Source organism: Notamacropus eugenii, chromosome X (assembly GCF_028372415.1).
Source record: "Notamacropus eugenii isolate mMacEug1 chromosome X, mMacEug1.pri_v2, whole genome shotgun sequence".
NCBI lineage: Eukaryota > Metazoa > Chordata > Mammalia > Diprotodontia > Macropodidae > Notamacropus > Notamacropus eugenii.
In genome coordinates, this window is record NC_092879.1 from 18,515,639 (window position 1) to 18,533,197 (window position 17,559).

Below are 17,559 nucleotides of genomic sequence, written 5' to 3' on the forward strand. Positions count from 1 at the left end.
TCATAACGAAGTGGAAAGCTCTGGGAATAAAGTGGCATGGTAGGATCTTGCATTTCATTCAGGATCAGCCAGGCATTGCCAGTACTAATCTTCGAGCATGAACGATGCCTCGCTTCAGCCTCTCCATGGAACTTTTTCTCTCCATGTACATGGGTGTGATCTCTTGGAGGAGAGCAAGCAGTTCTGCATATTTTCTTTGAGGTACTCGGCTGCTCCCCTCACCCTGGGTGTTGCCTCGAGACAGGGGTCCATAGTGGCTGAGCAAGTGCCGGTGTTAGGTGGAGGCCGCCAGTCTCGTGAAAGGTGAGTGGACAGTCGGAGCCGTGTTCAGGGACGCACGCGGTAAGGTGGTGTTCAAGTTGGGCTTGTGGGACATGCCCGTCGAGGCGAGCAGCGCTCGAAGCCAGAAGGTCCCACGCGACAGTGGAGTGCCTCCAAGCCCTCGCTCTAGAACTCTATTTTTGTTTTTTTATTCCCATTCGTGGGACTTTTTGTGCCCGTAGCGAACAAGGAAACAACGTCAGGGGAAACAGGGCCCAATCAGGTTCCGTTCAGGCCACGGAAAATCGTAAGCTGCTTGCCATGTGCCAGGCTCTCTGCTACACTGGAAATACGACGAGCTCTAAGACACAACCCGCCCTCTCAAGGTGTTCACCGATTAACAACAAGGAGCACACAAGCCATATAGAGGAAATAGTAGAAAGAAGGAAATTGGTAGAAATTTGCAGGGAAGGGAGAAGCATCCTAGGAATGGTGGGATTTTAGCTGAGACTTAAAGAAAGACAAAAAAGTCAGGTGGCAGAGATGCTTAGGAAGAATGTATCAGGTGTGAGGAACAACCACTTTAAGAAAATGCCAAAATTTCGGAGATGCAATATCCTGTGCTTGGCTCCTCCTACAGAAAAGAAATCCTTTTTCTTTTTTTAGCTCCCTAATTAACTCACGTTCCCATTCACCACAAAAACTTTTAGTAACTTTTTAATGTATCCTCAACACTTTCCCTTCCTCCACCCTGACAGCTGAGAACCTTATCTGATAGTTGACAAAAGACATGGAGACAATTTGCTGAGAGCTCCCTCTTCTCTCTGACTTCTCATCTCACATCCTGCACATGCCTTCTACCTCTATCGCGTCCTGGATCTATTTTCCAGGTCATTTGCTTTTCCAAAGAAAGGGTTCACATTGTCTTCTATTTTCGGGGTTTTTGTGTTGTTTTGTTTGATTATTTCTTGATATGTCACGAAGTCATGAGCTGCCATTTCCTCAATGCTCAGTTTTCAGGAATTATTCTCTTCAATGACTTTTAGTCCCTCCTTTTGCATTGGACGAATTCTACTTTCTAAGGAGGAAGGTGGTACCTTCAACAGTCATAAGGCATTTTGAAAGAGACGAGTGTTGAGAGGAAGGGGATGGAAAGAGTTGACATAATAAGGGAGCTCTTACCCTCTCCTGTGCAGGCACGAAGGATCCCATTTCACCCTATCACCCATCAGACTGCCCCCTCCCCCCTCTTATCATCCCCACATTCTGAATCTCCAGCCTATCCTTTTCTACTGGCTACTTCTCCATGCAATGCAAGCATGCTCCCTTTGCTTTGAGGATTCAAAGAACCTCTTATGACCATCCACCCCTTAGCTCTCCTGCCTTTAGCAGTCAAAGTTCTGTAGAATGGCATCTGCAATAGGTGCCTCCACTTCTTTTCCTCTCACTCTCTTCTTAACTCTTTGTATTCTGGCTTCCTACTTCATCATTCAACTGAAACTGCTAGCCCTGAAGTCACTAACCATCTCCCATTTGCCAAAACCGTTGCCCTTTTTTCAGTCCTCATCCTTCTGGACCTTCAATCTTTGACACTGTTGATCTCCCTCTCATCCCTGTTATTCTCTTCTCTCCATGTTTATAGGATGCTCTAGGTTGGCATAGAAAGCCTCTCAGTCTCTCACCCCCTTCTTATCTTTCAGTCTTCTTCTACCTTATTCCCCATTCCCCACAGATTTTGCAATCCAGCCAAATTGCTGTTCCTCGAACAAAATTCTCCATGTCCAGACTCCGGACATCTCTGCTAGCTCTCCCCAATGCTTACAGCGATCTCCTTCCTAATCTCCACCTCCGGGTGCCCCCCATATCTGGCCAAAATCTCACCCATTATAAAAAATCTTTCTCAATCTACCCTAATTCTCTTTCTTACTTCGTGAAAATCATTTCCGATTTATTCTGTGTATAGGTTGTTTACATTCAGGTATTTGTATGTTGTATCCCCCATTGTACTCTGAGCTCATTTGCAGCAGGGACTGTCTCTTCCCTGTCTTTTCTATGCTCATGGCTTAGCACGAGGCAAATATGAGGGGCTTCATACATGTTTCTTGAGTGACTGATTCAGACATAAAATCCTGAGAGCAATTTCCCAAGAAATGATTTGTCCAAGTATATACATCAGCAATTTTCTTTCCTATTCTTTATTCATTTAAATGCTCATTTCTTTTATATTTTCCGTTCCAAATTCTCTGACTCCCTGTTCACCTCCCATGCAGAAGGCAGGAAATATGATATCAATTCTGCATGTGAAGCGATCGAAACCTTGGTTCCATGGAAGCCAGGCTGAGAAAAAAAGGGGTAAAGCAAAGAATAAAAGGAAAATGAGATATCTATGCTTCAGCATACTGCCTACACTCAGTGCTCATCAGCTGTCTCTCCGGAGATGGATACCATTTTTTCATCATGGCTCCTTCGAAATTTTCTTGAATTAGCATATTAATTAGAGTAGCTAAGTCTCTCCATGGCCATCAACGTTACAATAGTGCTACCGCCCAGCACTTTTTAGAAAGAACTAAAAAAAAAAAAAAAAAAGCAAAATCACTTTCCCCCGGCCTGGTTACACAAAGGAACCCATGGAAGCAGAGTTTCACCACCTGCCATTATATGAGTGACTGGTTCTATCTGGTCTGGATCAACCACGGTAAATTATTGATGAGGATAGCGGTTTAATCAATATTAACGTGAAGGCATAAACAGGCACTGAAGGCCCCTGTGTCAAAAAGCCCAATCCGTGGGCCCCAGCATGCTTGCCCCTCGTTTGGTCAGGGAGTAGGAGAGGAATCTCACCCCTTTCTCAGTGGAAATCCAGATCAAGTTTTCCAAGTGTCCAACAAAGCAGCAGCGGCCACTTCTAATCACTGGTTGCTATGGTAACTGGTCCTCACCTAGGGGTACTTGGAATGCTAAGTTGTAGGCAATCAGGCTTCCCCTTTATCAGGCCTCCTTTATGCTCAGTAGGGCCGGGTGCGGGAGGTGGGGTGGCTAGGGGGGGTGGGTTGTGCGGAGGGAGGGGAGGGTAGGGGAAGGCTTCTTCCCACCTTTGTTCCAAGCCTGACAAAACTGGGAGCAGATGTAAATCACCAGGGCTTACCACATATCAGGAGTACCCCGAAACGCACAGCTTTGTGCACAAAATCAATGTTTATGTTGCCTGTATTGAGAGACAGAACAGAACACAGACATAGAGACGTAGAGACGTATGGGCACATTCAGAGACAGGGAGAGAGAAATTAAGATGCGCACTGCAGATCCGTAGGCAGAAGAATAGACATGAACAGAAAAGGGGGTGGTGATGCCTTGACTTGTCTAGCATATGCTGGCCCCTACCTTCTCTCCCCCCTTAGCCTTTCAAAGGCCATCCCTATCACTGCCTCAAACAGTTAACAGTACTGTTCAAGCAGTGAACAGCTGGAGGAAAAGAACCAGGCACTTCATCTCTAATCCGCAAAAGACTCATGGCTAGGATTTTCATGGCAACTCCATGTGCTCAAGTTCTCATGCCAATTGCATTTTCACAATGTACTGCCCATTGTCCTCTGCTTCTCTTTTCCCCACAGGAATCCTGACGGACACTTCTGATTACTCAGCAGCCCCCAAACCATCATCTGTTCAAAAGCAGAGCTCCACTGCCAGCCAAGAATGAATGAATGAATGAATGAATGAATGAATGAGCATTTGTTCAGCCCTTACTATATACAAATAACTCAACTAAGGACTGTAGTACCTCTTTTCGTTGCCAATCCCTATTTCCACTTTCTGAGCCCCACAAATCCATGATCGTGTGTTCAATGTTATTATCTCCAAAGGCTATCTAATTGGACGGACCTGTGATTCGAAGGGAATGAAGGGAGAAAGGAAAGGAGAAAAAGAAGGGCAGCCCTTGTCAGTCTGGAACTGGCCTAGCCAGGGGCTAAGAGAGGCTGTTGCCCCTAACCTCCACCCTTCCTCATTCTTATTTCCCACCAGTCCTTGGCACAGCCTAACATTAGGTTGAGCATTTAGTAGGTACTGGACAAATGGTGCCAGCTGTACTGCTGTTTGACTTAAATCTAATGATCCAGGAACTTCTTAACTCACATTTTGTTGATTGTCAGCACTACTCTTCCTCAAAATTTTTGAGCTCAGATTGGTGTCCGAAATTTCCTCAACTCTGTCCTGTATTTAATTGTTGCTACGGTTTTTCTTCTCTATGACTCTACCATAGAAGAAAAGGTTTGGCCCTGCAGTTCCTAAAGTCAGAAGGAGGCTTCCTTTGGAGAGTGTCAGGCAATTCAGTAGTCCCTGAGTGTCTTTCTTGTTCCAGACTGCTAGAGGGTGTTTGAGCACCAGCAGTCTCTAAATTAAGGGTTAGTGTTGGGAAGAAATAAGGTAGTGGGGCGTCACTGGACACTTCAGAGTAGCAGGTTTACTTGGAGACAACACAGCAAAGAAATGCAACCGTGATACAGTGATGAAGCTTCTCTGGGCACAGCCCCTCTCCTCTCTGTACAAACACATCTGATTGTCAGAGCAGGCTGCCAGGGAAGATTATGAGGACTTGAGTGGTCTGCAGAAATCCACCAGGTTTGAGAGGTCCGGCCTGCCCATCGGTGGGACTTGTTTTGTTAATGAAAATAAGCTTTATTACATCAAGTAAGAAATACATGCAAAGATGCACTTAGCAGCCTTGGTCATTTATCCAGGGTTCTTTTTTCATCATTCGATGGCAAACTCGAGATGTGACATGGACAGTCTTCTGGAAAGGAACTACGTGGGTTCTTAATTTTTAGTAGGCTGAACAGTCCTCTGTATTTATACGTGCCGCATTTTCAATTTATTGCAAAGCGTGAACAATCATGCAAATGTACACACACCAAAGCCCAAAGCAAGAGAAAAACAAGCTAGTTTTTGAAGCAGGGTGTCTATCATGTGGACCTTAGTGGGAGACACCAGTAAGCTTTGACTCATGAGAAAATCATTAAGCCTTATTGGAAACTCTGAAAAGGTGCAAAAAACGCGACAATTTCGGTGGTTTTAAGAGTATCCAAAGGAAGAAAAAAGGTTGGGGCGGGTTAGCAGGGTAGGAGACTATCGTCAGCCCCAACATAAGTAACATTTTTACTAGCAATATCTGGACTCAGTGCTTTAAATAAAAGTGACCTGGGTAGTCCCTAACTGTGTAAAATGTTAACTTTAAGTGCAAAATTGCCTTTTCTTCTATTCTTCGAGATGGTGGTGGGGATAAGACAAAGAAAGGGGAAGAGAAGCCAAACTTTTAGATCATTCAAAATAAGAGATTCATATGAATGCTCATGAAAGTCCCCAGAGGAATGTGTTATTCTGGCTTCTTCATAACGAAGTGGAAAGCTCTGGGAATAAAGTGGCATGGTAGGATCTTGCATTTCGTTCAGGATCAGCCAGGCATTGCCAGTACTAATCTTCGAGCATGAACGATGCCTCGCTTCAGCCTCTCCATGGAACTTTTTCTCTCCATGTACATGGGTGTGATCTCTTGGAGGAGAGCAAGCAGTTCTGCATATTTTCTTTGAGGTACTCGGCTGCTCCCCTCACCCTGGGTGTTGCCTCGAGACAGGGGTCCATAGTGGCTGAGCAAGTGCCGGTGTTAGGTGGAGGCCGCCAGTCTCGTGAAAGGTGAGTGTACAGTCGGAGCCGTGTTCAGGGACGCACGCGGTAAGGTGGTGTTCAAGTTGGGCTTGTGGGACATGCCCGTCGAGGCGAGCAGCGCTCGAAGCCAGAAGGTCCCACGCGACAGTGGAGTGCCTCCAAGCCCTCGCTCTAGAACTCTATTTTTGTTTTTTTATTCCCATTCGTGGGACTTTTTGTGCCCGTAGCGAACAAGGAAACAACGTCAGGGGAAACAGGGCCCAATCAGGTTCCGTTCAGGCCACGGAAAATCGTAAGCTGCTTGCCATGTGCCAGGCTCTCTGCTACACTGGAAATACGACGAGCTCTAAGACACAACCCGCCCTCTCAAGGTGTTCACCGATTAACAACAAGGAGCACACAAGCCATATAGAGGAAATAGTAGAAAGAAGGAAATTGGTAGAAATTTGCAGGGAAGGGAGAAGCATCCTAGGAATGGTGGGATTTTAGCTGAGACTTAAAGAAAGACAAAAAAGTCAGGTGGCAGAGATGCTTAGGAAGAATGTATCAGGTGTGAGGAACAACCACTTTAAGAAAATGCCAAAATTTCGGAGATGCAATATCCTGTGCTTGGCTCCTCCTACAGAAAAGAAATCCTTTTTCTTTTTTTAGCTCCCTAATTAACTCACGTTCCCATTCACCACAAAAACTTTTAGTAACTTTTTAATGTATCCTCAACACTTTCCCTTCCTCCACCCTGACAGCTGAGAACCTTATCTGATAGCTGACAAAAGACATGGAGACAATTTGCTGAGAGCTCCCTCTTCTCTCCGACTTCTCATCTCACATCCTGCACATGCCTTCTACCTCTATCTCGTCCTGGATCTATTTTCCAGGTCATTTGCTTTTCCAAAGAAAGGGTTCACATTGTCTTCTATTTTCGGGGTTTTTGTGTTGTTTTGTTTGATTATTTTTTGATATGTCACGAAGTCATGAGCTGCCATTTCCTCAATGCTCAGTTTTCAGGAATTATTCTCTTCAATGACTTTTAGTCCCTCCTTTTGCATTGGACGAATTCTACTTTCTAAGGAGGAAGGTGGTACCTTCAACAGTCATAACGCATTTTGAAAGAGACGAGTGTTGAGAGGAAGGGGATGGAAAGAGTTGACATAATAAGGGAGCTCTTACCCTCTCCTGTGCAGGCACGAAGGATCCCATCTCACCCTATCACCCATCAGACTGCCCCCTCCCCCCTCTTATCATCCCCACATTCTGAATCTCCAGCCTATCCTTTTCTACTGGCTACTTCCCCATGCAATGCAAGCATGCTCCCTTTGCTTTGAGGATTCAAAGAACCTCTTATGACCATCCACCCCTTAGCTCTCCTGCCTTTAGCAGTCAAAGTTCTGTAGAATGGCATCTGCAATAGGTGCCTCCACTTCTTTTCCTCTCACTCTCTTCTTAACTCTTTGTATTCTGGCTTCCTACTTCATCATTCAACTGAAACTGCTAGCCCTGAAGTCACTAACCATCTCCCATTTGCCAAAACCGTTGCCCTTTTTTCAGTCCTCATCCTTCTGGACCTTCAATCTTTGACACTGTTGATCTCCCTCTCATCCCTGTTATTCTCTTCTCTCCATGTTTATAGGATGCTCTAGGTTGGCATAGAAAGCCTCTCAGTCTCTCACCCCCTTCTTATCTTTCAGTCTTCTTCTTCCTTATTCCCCATTCCCCACAGATTTTGCAATCCAGCCAAATTGCTGTTCCTCGAACAAAATTCTCCATGTCCAGACTCCGGACATCTCTGCTAGCTCTCCCCCATGCTTACAGCGATCTCCTTCCTCATCTCCACCTCCGGGTGCCCCCCATATCTGGCCAAAATCTCACCCATTATAAAAAATCTTTCTCAATCTACCCTAATTCTCTTTCTTACTTCGTGAAAATCATTTCCGATTTATTCTGTGTATAGGTTGTTTACATTCAGGTATTTGTATGTTGTATCCCCCATTGTACTCTGAGCTCATTTGCAGCAGGGACTGTCTCTTCCCTGTCTTTTCTATGCTCATGGCTTAGCACGAGGCAAATATGAGGGGCTTCATACATGTTTCTTGAGTGACTGATTCAGACATAAAATCCTGAGAGCAATTTCCCAAGAAATGATTTGTCCAAGTATATACATCAGCAATTTTCTTTCCTATTCTTTATTCATTTAAATGCTCATTTCTTTTATATTTTCCGTTCCAAATTCTCTGACTCCCTGTTCACCTCCCATGCAGAAGGCAGGAAATATGATATCAGTTCTCCATGTGAAGCGATCGAAACCTTGGTTCCATGGAAGCCAGGCTGAGAAAAAAAGGGGTAAAGCAAAGAATAAAAGGAAAATGAGATATCTATGCTTCAGCATACTGCCTACACTCAGTGCTCATCAGCTGTCTCTCCGGAGATGGATACCATTTTTTCATCATGGCTCCTTCGAAATTTTCTTGAATTAGCATATTAATTAGAGTAGCTAAGTCTCTCCATGGCCATCAACGTTACAATAGTGCTACCGCCCAGCACTTTTTAGAAAGAACTAAAAAAAAAAAAAAAAAGCAAAATCACTTTCCCCCGGCCTGGTTACACAAAGGAACCCATGGAAGCAGAGTTTCACCACCTGCCATTATATGAGTGACTGGTTCTATCTGGTCTGGATCAACCACGGTAAATTATTGATGAGGATAGCGGTTTAATCAATATTAACGTGAAGGCATAAACAGGCACTGAAGGCCCCTGTGTCAAAAAGCCCAATCCGTGGGCCCCAGCATGCTTGCCCCTCGTTTGGTCAGGGAGTAGGAGAGGAATCTCACCCCTTTCTCAGTGGAAATCCAGATCAAGTTTTCCAAGTGTCCAACAAAGCAGCAGCGGCCACTTCTAATCACTGGTTGCTATGGTAACTGGTCCTCACCTAGGGGTACTTGGAATGCTAAGTTGTAGGCAATCAGGCTTCCCCTTTATCAGGCCTCCTTTATGCTCAGTAGGGCCGGGTGCGGGAGGTGGGGTGGCTAGGGGGGGTGGGTTGTGCGGAGGGAGGGGAGGGTAGGGGAAGGCTTCTTCCCACCTTTGTTCCAAGCCTGACAAAACTGGGAGCAGATGTAAATCACCAGGGCTTACCACATATCAGGAGTACCCCGAAACGCACAGCTTTGTGCACAAAATCAATGTTTATGTTGCCTGTATTGAGAGACAGAACAGAACACAGACATAGAGACGTAGAGACATATGGGCACATTCAGAGACAGGGAGAGAGAAATTAAGATGCGCACTGCAGATCCGTAGGCAGAAGAATAGACATGAACAGAAAAGGGGGTGGTGATGCCTTGACTTGTCTAGCATATGCTGGCCCCTACCTTCTCTCCCCCCTTAGCCTTTCAAAGACCATCCCTATCACTGCCTCAAACAGTTAACAGTACTGTTCAAGCAGTGAACAGCTGGAGGAAAAGAACCAGGCACTTCATCTCTAATCCGCAAAAGACTCATGGCTAGGATTTTCATGGCAACTCCATGTGCTCAAGTTCTCATGCCAATTGCATTTTCACAATGTACTGCCCATTGTCCTCTGCTTCTCTTCTCCCCACAGGAATCCTGACGGACACTTCTGATTACTCAGCAGCCCCCAAACCATCATCTGTTCAAAGCAGAGCTCCACTGCCAGCCAAGAATGAATGAATGAATGAATGAATGAATGAATGAGCATTTGTTCAGCCCTTACTATATACAAATAACTCAACTAAGGACTGTAGTACCTCTTTTCGTTGCCAATCCCTATTTCCACTTTCTGAGCCCCACAAATCCATGATCGTGTGTTCAATGTTATTATCTCCAAAGGCTATCTAATTGGACGGACCTGTGATTCGAAGGGAATGAAGGGAGAAAGGAAAGGAGAAAAAGAAGGGCAGCCCTTGTCAGTCTGGAACTGGCCTAGCCAGGGGCTAAGAGAGGCTGTTGCCCCTAACCTCCACCCTTCCTCATTCTTATTTCCCACCAGTCCTTGGCACAGCCTAACATTAGGTTGAGCATTTAGTAGGTACTGGACAAATGGTGCCAGCTGTACTGCTGTTTGACTTAAATCTAATGATCCAGGAACTTCTTAACTCACATTTTGTTGATTGTCAGCACTACTCTTCCTCAAAATTTTTGAGCTCAGATTGGTGTCCGAAATTTCCTCAACTCTGTCCTGTATTTAATTGTTGCTACGGTTTTTCTTCTCTATGACTCTACCATAGAAGAAAAGGTTTGGCCCTGCAGTTCCTAAAGTCAGAAGGAGGCTTCCTTTGGAGAGTGTCAGGCAATTCAGTAGTCCCTGAGTGTCTTTCTTGTTCCAGACTGCTAGAGGGTGTTTGAGCACCAGCAGTCTCTAAATTAAGGGTTAGTGTTGGGAAGAAATAAGGTAGTGGGGCGTCACTGGACACTTCAGAGTAGCAGGTTTACTTGGAGACAACACAGCAAAGAAATGCAACCGTGATACAGTGATGAAGCTTCTCTGGGCACAGCCCCTCTCCTCTCTGTACAAACACATCTGATTGTCAGAGCAGGCTGCCAGGGAAGATTATGAGGACTTGAGTGGTCTGCAGAAATCCACCAGGTTTGAGAGGTCCGGCCTGCCCATCGGTGGGACTTGTTTTGTTAATGAAAATAAGCTTTATTACATCAAGTAAGAAATACATGCAAAGATGCACTTAGCAGCCTTGGTCATTTATCCAGGGTTCTTTTTTCATCATTCGATGGCAAACTCGAGATGTGACATGGACATTCTTCTGGAAAGGAACTACGTGGGTTCTTAATTTTTAGTAGGCTGAACAGTCCTCTGTATTTATACGTGCCGCATTTTCAATTTATTGCAAAGCGTGAACAATCATGCAAATGTACACACACCAAAGCCCAAAGCAAGAGAAAAACAAGCTAGTTTTTGAAGCAGGGTGTCTATCATGTGGACCTTAGTGGGAGACACCAGTAAGCTTTGACTCATGAGAAAATCATTAAGCCTTATTGGAAACTCTGAAAAGGTGCAAAAAACGCGACAATTTCGGTGGTTTTAAGAGTATCCAAAGGAAGAAAAAAGGTTGGGGCGGGTTAGCAGGGTAGGAGACTATCGTCAGCCCCAACATAAGTAACATTTTTACTAGCAATATCTGGACTCAGTGCTTTAAATAAAAGTGACCTGGGTAGTCCCTAACTGTGTAAAATGTTAACTTTAAGTGCAAAATTGCCTTTTCTTCTATTCTTCGAGATGGTGGTGGGGATAAGACAAAGAAAGGGGAAGAGAAGCCAAACTTTTAGATCATTCAAAATAAGAGATTCATATGAATGCTCATGAAAGTCCCCAGAGGAATGTGTTATTCTGGCTTCTTCATAACGAAGTGGAAAGCTCTGGGAATAAAGTGGCATGGTAGGATCTTGCATTTCGTTCAGGATCAGCCAGGCATTGCCAGTACTAATCTTCGAGCATGAACGATGCCTCGCTTCAGCCTCTCCATGGAACTTTTTCTCTCCATGTACATGGGTGTGATCTCTTGGAGGAGAGCAAGCAGTTCTGCATATTTTCTTTGAGGTACTCGGCTGCTCCCCTCACCCTGGGTGTTGCCTCGAGACAGGGGTCCATAGTGGCTGAGCAAGTGCCGGTGTTAGGTGGAGGCCGCCAGTCTCGTGAAAGGTGAGTGTACAGTCGGAGCCGTGTTCAGGGACGCACGCGGTAAGGTGGTGTTCAAGTTGGGCTTGTGGGACATGCCCGTCGAGGCGAGCAGCGCTCGAAGCCAGAAGGTCCCACGCGACAGTGGAGTGCCTCCAAGCCCTCGCTCTAGAACTCTATTTTTGTTTTTTTATTCCCATTCGTGGGACTTTTTGTGCCCGTAGCGAACAAGGAAACAACGTCAGGGGAAACAGGGCCCAATCAGGTTCCGTTCAGGCCACGGAAAATCGTAAGCTGCTTGCCATGTGCCAGGCTCTCTGCTACACTGGAAATACGACGAGCTCTAAGACACAACCCGCCCTCTCAAGGTGTTCACCGATTAACAACAAGGAGCACACAAGCCATATAGAGGAAATAGTAGAAAGAAGGAAATTGGTAGAAATTTGCAGGGAAGGGAGAAGCATCCTAGGAATGGTGGGATTTTAGCTGAGACTTAAAGAAAGACAAAAAAGTCAGGTGGCAGAGATGCTTAGGAAGAATGTATCAGGTGTGAGGAACAACCACTTTAAGAAAATGCCAAAATTTCGGAGATGCAATATCCTGTGTTTGGCTCCTCCTACAGAAAAGAAATCCTTTTTCTTTTTTTAGCTCCCTAATTAACTCACGTTCCCATTCACCACAAAAACTTTTAGTAACTTTTTAATGTATCCTCAACACTTTCCCTTCCTCCACCCTGACAGCTGAGAACCTTATCTGATAGCTGACAAAAGACATGGAGACAATTTGCTGAGAGCTCCCTCTTCTCTCCGACTTCTCATCTCACATCCTGCACATGCCTTCTACCTCTATCTCGTCCTGGATCTATTTTCCAGGTCATTTGCTTTTCCAAAGAAAGGGTTCACATTGTCTTCTATTTTCGGGGTTTTTGTGTTGTTTTGTTTGATTATTTTTTGATATGTCACGAAGTCATGAGCTGCCATTTCCTCAATGCTCAGTTTTCAGGAATTATTCTCTTCAATGACTTTTAGTCCCTCCTTTTGCATTGGACGAATTCTACTTTCTAAGGAGGAAGGTGGTACCTTCAACAGTCATAACGCATTTTGAAAGAGACGAGTGTTGAGAGGAAGGGGATGGAAAGAGTTGACATAATAAGGGAGCTCTTACCCTCTCCTGTGCAGGCACGAAGGATCCCATCTCACCCTATCACCCATCAGACTGCCCCCTCCCCCCTCTTATCATCCCCACATTCTGAATCTCCAGCCTATCCTTTTCTACTGGCTACTTCCCCATGCAATGCAAGCATGCTCCCTTTGCTTTGAGGATTCAAAGAACCTCTTATGACCATCCACCCCTTAGCTCTCCTGCCTTTAGCAGTCAAAGTTCTGTAGAATGGCATCTGCAATAGGTGCCTCCACTTCTTTTCCTCTCACTCTCTTCTTAACTCTTTGTATTCTGGCTTCCTACTTCATCATTCAACTGAAACTGCTAGCCCTGAAGTCACTAACCATCTCCCATTTGCCAAAACCGTTGCCCTTTTTTCAGTCCTCATCCTTCTGGACCTTCAATCTTTGACACTGTTGATCTCCCTCTCATCCCTGTTATTCTCTTCTCTCCATGTTTATAGGATGCTCTAGGTTGGCATAGAAAGCCTCTCAGTCTCTCACCCCCTTCTTATCTTTCAGTCTTCTTCTTCCTTATTCCCCATTCCCCACAGATTTTGCAATCCAGCCAAATTGCTGTTCCTCGAACAAAATTCTCCATGTCCAGACTCCGGACATCTCTGCTAGCTCTCCCCCATGCTTACAGCGATCTCCTTCCTCATCTCCACCTCCGGGTGCCCCCCATATCTGGCCAAAATCTCACCCATTATAAAAAATCTTTCTCAATCTACCCTAATTCTCTTTCTTACTTCGTGAAAATCATTTCCGATTTATTCTGTGTATAGGTTGTTTACATTCAGGTATTTGTATGTTGTATCCCCCATTGTACTCTGAGCTCATTTGCAGCAGGGACTGTCTCTTCCCTGTCTTTTCTATGCTCATGGCTTAGCACGAGGCAAATATGAGGGGCTTCATACATGTTTCTTGAGTGACTGATTCAGACATAAAATCCTGAGAGCAATTTCCCAAGAAATGATTTGTCCAAGTATATACATCAGCAATTTTCTTTCCTATTCTTTATTCATTTAAATGCTCATTTCTTTTATATTTTCCGTTCCAAATTCTCTGACTCCCTGTTCACCTCCCATGCAGAAGGCAGGAAATATGATATCAGTTCTCCATGTGAAGCGATCGAAACCTTGGTTCCATGGAAGCCAGGCTGAGAAAAAAAGGGGTAAAGCAAAGAATAAAAGGAAAATGAGATATCTATGCTTCAGCATACTGCCTACACTCAGTGCTCATCAGCTGTCTCTCCGGAGATGGATACCATTTTTTCATCATGGCTCCTTCGAAATTTTCTTGAATTAGCATATTAATTAGAGTAGCTAAGTCTCTCCATGGCCATCAACGTTACAATAGTGCTACCGCCCAGCACTTTTTAGAAAGAACTAAAAAAAAAAAAAAAAAGCAAAATCACTTTCCCCCGGCCTGGTTACACAAAGGAACCCATGGAAGCAGAGTTTCACCACCTGCCATTATATGAGTGACTGGTTCTATCTGGTCTGGATCAACCACGGTAAATTATTGATGAGGATAGCGGTTTAATCAATATTAACGTGAAGGCATAAACAGGCACTGAAGGCCCCTGTGTCAAAAAGCCCAATCCGTGGGCCCCAGCATGCTTGCCCCTCGTTTGGTCAGGGAGTAGGAGAGGAATCTCACCCCTTTCTCAGTGGAAATCCAGATCAAGTTTTCCAAGTGTCCAACAAAGCAGCAGCGGCCACTTCTAATCACTGGTTGCTATGGTAACTGGTCCTCACCTAGGGGTACTTGGAATGCTAAGTTGTAGGCAATCAGGCTTCCCCTTTATCAGGCCTCCTTTATGCTCAGTAGGGCCGGGTGCGGGAGGTGGGGTGGCTAGGGGGGGTGGGTTGTGCGGAGGGAGGGGAGGGTAGGGGAAGGCTTCTTCCCACCTTTGTTCCAAGCCTGACAAAACTGGGAGCAGATGTAAATCACCAGGGCTTACCACATATCAGGAGTACCCCGAAACGCACAGCTTTGTGCACAAAATCAATGTTTATGTTGCCTGTATTGAGAGACAGAACAGAACACAGACATAGAGACGTAGAGACATATGGGCACATTCAGAGACAGGGAGAGAGAAATTAAGATGCGCACTGCAGATCCGTAGGCAGAAGAATAGACATGAACAGAAAAGGGGGTGGTGATGCCTTGACTTGTCTAGCATATGCTGGCCCCTACCTTCTCTCCCCCCTTAGCCTTTCAAAGACCATCCCTATCACTGCCTCAAACAGTTAACAGTACTGTTCAAGCAGTGAACAGCTGGAGGAAAAGAACCAGGCACTTCATCTCTAATCCGCAAAAGACTCATGGCTAGGATTTTCATGGCAACTCCATGTGCTCAAGTTCTCATGCCAATTGCATTTTCACAATGTACTGCCCATTGTCCTCTGCTTCTCTTCTCCCCACAGGAATCCTGACGGACACTTCTGATTACTCAGCAGCCCCCAAACCATCATCTGTTCAAAGCAGAGCTCCACTGCCAGCCAAGAATGAATGAATGAATGAATGAATGAATGAATGAGCATTTGTTCAGCCCTTACTATATACAAATAACTCAACTAAGGACTGTAGTACCTCTTTTCGTTGCCAATCCCTATTTCCACTTTCTGAGCCCCACAAATCCATGATCGTGTGTTCAATGTTATTATCTCCAAAGGCTATCTAATTGGACGGACCTGTGATTCGAAGGGAATGAAGGGAGAAAGGAAAGGAGAAAAAGAAGGGCAGCCCTTGTCAGTCTGGAACTGGCCTAGCCAGGGGCTAAGAGAGGCTGTTGCCCCTAACCTCCACCCTTCCTCATTCTTATTTCCCACCAGTCCTTGGCACAGCCTAACATTAGGTTGAGCATTTAGTAGGTACTGGACAAATGGTGCCAGCTGTACTGCTGTTTGACTTAAATCTAATGATCCAGGAACTTCTTAACTCACATTTTGTTGATTGTCAGCACTACTCTTCCTCAAAATTTTTGAGCTCAGATTGGTGTCCGAAATTTCCTCAACTCTGTCCTGTATTTAATTGTTGCTACGGTTTTTCTTCTCTATGACTCTACCATAGAAGAAAAGGTTTGGCCCTGCAGTTCCTAAAGTCAGAAGGAGGCTTCCTTTGGAGAGTGTCAGGCAATTCAGTAGTCCCTGAGTGTCTTTCTTGTTCCAGACTGCTAGAGGGTGTTTGAGCACCAGCAGTCTCTAAATTAAGGGTTAGTGTTGGGAAGAAATAAGGTAGTGGGGCGTCACTGGACACTTCAGAGTAGCAGGTTTACTTGGAGACAACACAGCAAAGAAATGCAACCGTGATACAGTGATGAAGCTTCTCTGGGCACAGCCCCTCTCCTCTCTGTACAAACACATCTGATTGTCAGAGCAGGCTGCCAGGGAAGATTATGAGGACTTGAGTGGTCTGCAGAAATCCACCAGGTTTGAGAGGTCCGGCCTGCCCATCGGTGGGACTTGTTTTGTTAATGAAAATAAGCTTTATTACATCAAGTAAGAAATACATGCAAAGATGCACTTAGCAGCCTTGGTCATTTATCCAGGGTTCTTTTTTCATCATTCGATGGCAAACTCGAGATGTGACATGGACATTCTTCTGGAAAGGAACTACGTGGGTTCTTAATTTTTAGTAGGCTGAACAGTCCTCTGTATTTATACGTGCCGCATTTTCAATTTATTGCAAAGCGTGAACAATCATGCAAATGTACACACACCAAAGCCCAAAGCAAGAGAAAAACAAGCTAGTTTTTGAAGCAGGGTGTCTATCATGTGGACCTTAGTGGGAGACACCAGTAAGCTTTGACTCATGAGAAAATCATTAAGCCTTATTGGAAACTCTGAAAAGGTGCAAAAAACGCGACAATTTCGGTGGTTTTAAGAGTATCCAAAGGAAGAAAAAAGGTTGGGGCGGGTTAGCAGGGTAGGAGACTATCGTCAGCCCCAACATAAGTAACATTTTTACTAGCAATATCTGGACTCAGTGCTTTAAATAAAAGTGACCTGGGTAGTCCCTAACTGTGTAAAATGTTAACTTTAAGTGCAAAATTGCCTTTTCTTCTATTCTTCGAGATGGTGGTGGGGATAAGACAAAGAAAGGGGAAGAGAAGCCAAACTTTTAGATCATTCAAAATAAGAGATTCATATGAATGCTCATGAAAGTCCCCAGAGGAATGTGTTATTCTGGCTTCTTCATAACGAAGTGGAAAGCTCTGGGAATAAAGTGGCATGGTAGGATCTTGCATTTCGTTCAGGATCAGCCAGGCATTGCCAGTACTAATCTTCGAGCATGAACGATGCCTCGCTTCAGCCTCTCCATGGAACTTTTTCTCTCCATGTACATGGGTGTGATCTCTTGGAGGAGAGCAAGCAGTTCTGCATATTTTCTTTGAGGTACTCGGCTGCTCCCCTCACCCTGGGTGTTGCCTCGAGACAGGGGTCCATAGTGGCTGAGCAAGTGCCGGTGTTAGGTGGAGGCCGCCAGTCTCGTGAAAGGTGAGTGTACAGTCGGAGCCGTGTTCAGGGACGCACGCGGTAAGGTGGTGTTCAAGTTGGGCTTGTGGGACATGCCCGTCGAGGCGAGCAGCGCTCGAAGCCAGAAGGTCCCACGCGACAGTGGAGTGCCTCCAAGCCCTCGCTCTAGAACTCTATTTTTGTTTTTTTATTCCCATTCGTGGGACTTTTTGTGCCCGTAGCGAACAAGGAAACAACGTCAGGGGAAACAGGGCCCAATCAGGTTCCGTTCAGGCCACGGAAAATCGTAAGCTGCTTGCCATGTGCCAGGCTCTCTGCTACACTGGAAATACGACGAGCTCTAAGACACAAC

The 17,559-nt window shown here is 45.2% G+C and overlaps 4 pseudogenes; all 4 read right to left on the reverse strand.

Moving 5' to 3' along the window:
* On the reverse strand, window positions 1–376 carry LOC140515738 (cyclin-dependent kinase 2-associated protein 1 pseudogene; annotated as a pseudogene).
* A 5,267-nt stretch (window positions 377–5,643) lies between these two features.
* On the reverse strand, window positions 5,644–6,019 carry LOC140515742 (cyclin-dependent kinase 2-associated protein 1 pseudogene; annotated as a pseudogene).
* A 5,265-nt stretch (window positions 6,020–11,284) lies between these two features.
* On the reverse strand, window positions 11,285–11,660 carry LOC140515743 (cyclin-dependent kinase 2-associated protein 1 pseudogene; annotated as a pseudogene).
* Window positions 11,661–16,925: 5,265 nt separating this feature from the next.
* Window positions 16,926–17,301, reverse strand: LOC140515744 (cyclin-dependent kinase 2-associated protein 1 pseudogene; annotated as a pseudogene).
* Window positions 17,302–17,559: the final 258 nt, after the last annotated feature.